At 48.1% G+C, this 4226-nt stretch overlaps 2 non-coding genes across 2 annotated transcripts; one reads left to right on the plus strand and one right to left on the minus strand.

Annotated features, from left to right (window-relative positions):
- Nucleotides 1-2127: 2127 nt before the first annotated feature.
- On the plus strand, nucleotides 2128-2199 carry TRNAE-UUC (transfer RNA glutamic acid (anticodon UUC)). Its single transcript has one exon. It is a non-coding gene; the product is annotated as a tRNA-Glu (tRNA).
- A 1066-nt stretch (nucleotides 2200-3265) lies between these two features.
- TRNAE-CUC (transfer RNA glutamic acid (anticodon CUC)) lies at nucleotides 3266-3337 on the minus strand. The gene has a single exon. It is a non-coding gene; the product is annotated as a tRNA-Glu (tRNA).
- Nucleotides 3338-4226: the final 889 nt, after the last annotated feature.

Here is a 4226-nt window from a genome sequence, read left to right on the forward strand (position 1 = left end):
GTCCGTTCAACAGGAGGCGGGGTCCTTACAGCAGGTGATGGCCCCGAACAACAGGCGGTGAGGTCCTTACAGCAGGCGGTGGGGTCCGTGCAACAGACGGTGGGTTTCGTAAAGCAGGCAGTGTGGTCCGTACAACAGACGGTGGGGTCAGTGCAAAAGGCGGCGGGGTCCGTACAACGTACGGTGGTATCAATACACCACGAAAGAACAGTCTGGTAATATTCGGTCACTTCGGCGGCAAGAGTGTATTTGTTGGTTCGTGCAATTGCACCACCAGTTCGTCCAGCATCGAGGTACCCTGTGCTTTACAAGCTGGGTGGGGTCAGATGAAGAGAGGCGGGGGGGGGGGGGGGGTCGGAGCCCAGTCGGGATAGGTCTACCAATCCAACGGTGACATCACCATTATGTGCTGAATGGCACCACAATACGGGTTTTCAATAAGCCTTTTCGAATGTTTCTAAGCCGTTCTTTCCCATAAATTGAGTTCAAGACGTTGGTTAGTGCGTCGCAGAGTCATACCCATGGTTAAAACAGCTGTGGCTGGTCACCAAATGCAGCACCAGTCCGTATTACTGCACCATGCTTCGCATCCAATAATGGCGATTTTTACCCATTTTTGTCATCTTTACCACCCTTCAAATACCGTTTCGGACTTGCTGTACGGACACGGGTTTCTTGAAACCGGCGACGCGTATAAGCAAACTGTCGGCTCGATGGAATGTAAATATTCGGAGGGTAACCAAACATAAGGTGATAGCGGTTGCATTCATTGTTAAGAGGGGCATCAGAAGATTTCCACTCTGGATTAGCCGGGAAGATATATGCAATCTGATCTCGCATGATGTCGGCAGGATCACTTTTCCGAATCGCATTTCAGCATGTACATGAACTCGAAACTGAAACTTTTCGACAAACGCTCAAGCGGGCGTTCCAAATTTGTATGAGATTTATATGAAATGGCCATCTTGAAGGTCAGTGGGCGCATTTCACAACCCTGCCCTTATTAAAACATAAAGCCCTCTATTATCTGAGCTGCACGCCGCGAACATGCGCAGACTATTGGGTCGATTTTTTTTGGCTCTCAACCAATGCTGCGTAAGCTATGCAAAATTATAACACGGTTTGGTTATTTGGATTACAGTCCCTCTGGCCAGCAATGATCAGTTCAGTGCTGCGGGATGAAGGAGACTGGATAATGATGGGACAGGACGTGTGCCAGGCGCACCAATCGCTGAGCATTAGCCCGCGCAGGGACCTGGATGTGGGGAATGCGCTGAGCGCCCGGCGGGGGCTGCCTCTCCACGGGCCTCTCAGCCCACTCGTGGCGGACGCATGCAGCCTGCCACAGACAGGCGGGGCGTCGCCAGGACGCAGGGTGAAACAGGAGAGAGGATAGAAGTGTCGCATATTCTAGTACGGATTGGTTATTCGTATTAGAGCCAATTCGGTCAGAAATCTATCATTTCAGGGCAATGGGATGAAGGGGAATGAATAACGGTGGGCAAGACTACATGCAGGAAATGTTGGCAGCGATTTGAATAACAAACAAAACGCTTGTTGACGCGGCTTAGTCTATTTCGGCGCGCGAACGTCGTGTTTCATAAGTTGCAATGGACCTCGGATCCCACACGACCCAGCTGGAGACGAACGCTTATCCCTGCCCAGGATTTATCTTACACACTTCTTCTGTTTCTTGGACTTCAGGACTATTTGTTTCCCGCACTTATTCAGATGAGCATTTCTTTGCGCTATAAGACCGCCATTGTTTGCCAAAAACCTTTAACATGGATGTCTATTCGCATCACCGAAAGAAAAGCATGTAACGTTAATGGCATGTGTTGGACAACCTTATGGCAGAACACTTGTCATACATTATTTTTGCAGGTGTGTTAGGCCAAATGTTAGCTTGTTTCTCACGCTTTTCTCTACAAGTTGCACTTTAAGCGTGATATTTTATACTGGTTTGCAGTGTTTTTTCATCGCTCTTTTAGAACCCGCAATCTAGAAGCATATGTCCGCCATTGCGTTCCGTCTTGTGCAATATTAAGACTTACATCCAGCAACGTTTTTAGTGTAGTTAAAAGGCGCACAGAGAGGCCTTTAGAGGCCTTCCCTTCAAACCCGTGCTCCCGCATGGTCTAGTGGCTAGGATACGCGGCTTTCACCCGTGAGGCCCGGGTTCGATTCCCGGTGCGGGAAACAGAGCAGGCGTTTTCAGCGTGCTCCCCAGCACAGGGCGTAGAATTGAGACCGATGACTTAGGCACCATTCATACGATGACAACACTTATCTACTAACGATATGAATTCGCCGAACAACCATTCAACTATGTCCCGAGGGACAATCTCCGTGTGTGATATTGGATGTCATGGGGGAAGCTGAGTGCGCGCAAATAGATAAGAACAAGTTCTAATTGCTTTGCAAAGCTGGCAAATCAATAGATTCTCGTGAGGGGCAGCCGTCTTCCCAGCCTGTTTATTGTGTGCAGCACATGATTTAGCTGGGGGGGGGGGGTCGGGGGGGGGGGGGCATTTACATCATTCAGACGCCATTGGTGGACAATGAACTTCTTGGACTACAAAGATGGACAACTTGGAGGCATTTCCGTGAATGCACCTCCTCCTGCTTGTTCATGGGCTAGGATGCAAGGCTCTTGACCGGTGAGGCCATTGTTTGAGTCCCGGTGCGGATATGAAGGTTGTGTCTTGTTTGGGGCATAGGTCTTAAGTGTTGCCTGCATTTGCCCGAACTAACAAGCTCTTTCATAGGCCGCCGGCACTCTGCCCCTTGTAATGCGATACACTGGTCTGGTAGCATCTGCCATGTCAGGAAACAATGCTTCACTTGTGACAACTACATTCTAGAAGCAGGGTACAATCTGCTTACAAAGTGGTACGAACGATTGCCGCTGTGCCACTACATACCACTATGGGTTTAGCCTTATGTCTTATCCGCTGAAAGCAACCAAGGCAGGGGACTTCAGAAGAAATAGTGGGCTCGTCACTTTGGACCATGTAACACAATGTTGATACATTGCAATGTTGATAGAATGCAATTTTCATAGATTTAGCATGGCTTCCTGACACCGCAAATTTGGACAATTAGCAGGTGCCTAACGTGCCGGAGTATTAAACTACAAAGGGCAGAGTGACGTCAGCTTGACACAAGCACGTTCCTGCAAATACAGAATACAATTACCAATAAATCACAACAAGACCACGCGTGTTATTTCCGTGATGGTGTGCGCACAGAAAAAGCACCTTATTTCCCGCACCGGGAATCGAACCCGGGCCTCACGGGTGAGAGCCGTGTATCCTAGCCACTAGACCATGCGGGAGCCGAGTTTTCCAGGATGGCCTATGAAGAGCTCCCTGCACGTCTTTCCGCTCCCATAAGGACATCACTTGGTTGTAGTCTTGATAATGCGCAAGACGCAATGCAATGACGGACATATTCTTATAAATTGCGGTTTCAAGGACAACGGCGTGATGCAAGCAACTACAAACCAGTATGACATGTGCAACTAATTTCATGCCAGATTACCAGCTGCGTTAAAATTATAATTGACGTGTGCAGCTGCCCACTGCCTGCGGCACCTGCTCTTTCATTCAGAGAGATGGAACAGATGCGTCATAGTTGAATGCTGTTGTAAAAATGGCAGATTCCACCAATCTCTCTTGTTTGCTCTTACTGGAAAAATATACGGAAGATCCCAATCACTCAAGACAGTGGGCCCCTACAAACAACACGTTGACCTGCATAACTTTAGGTCATTGACCTTTCCTGACACTTAAACAGGCCGATGGCTACGCAGAAGATGGCTACGCATAAGGTTGCTACGCAGTCACTGTTCCAAATAAATTCACCAGAAAAAGCACAAAAACTGCCTCATAACCCAAACTCCTGATAAATAATGCAGGTCAGTTTTGGCCTCGGTCTGACTTTTATTGTTCTAGGTCAATGGAATTTGTGTTATTTCAACTTGGGCTGGTATTTTGTCCAAGAATTTGTTTCAGATGAGTATGGCTTCCTCCAACATTTCGTTGCTAGATCATATTCTACAATTACCTGGAAATGCCCTTCGCTGACGGCCTCGGCCTACTTTTGACCTACCATAGGGCAGAGAACTTGCAAGGTAAATATAATTTGTGCGTCAAAAGATCTGTTTTTCTATTCCCTACAGCTGTACAACATTTCGTGCGGCTACGCCGCATCGTTCGGAAATC

Source organism: Pollicipes pollicipes, unplaced genomic scaffold, assembly GCF_011947565.3.
Source record: "Pollicipes pollicipes isolate AB1234 unplaced genomic scaffold, Ppol_2.1 Scaffold_5282;HRSCAF=6240_pilon_pilon_pilon, whole genome shotgun sequence".
NCBI classification, from domain to species: domain Eukaryota; kingdom Metazoa; phylum Arthropoda; class Thecostraca; order Pollicipedomorpha; family Pollicipedidae; genus Pollicipes; species Pollicipes pollicipes.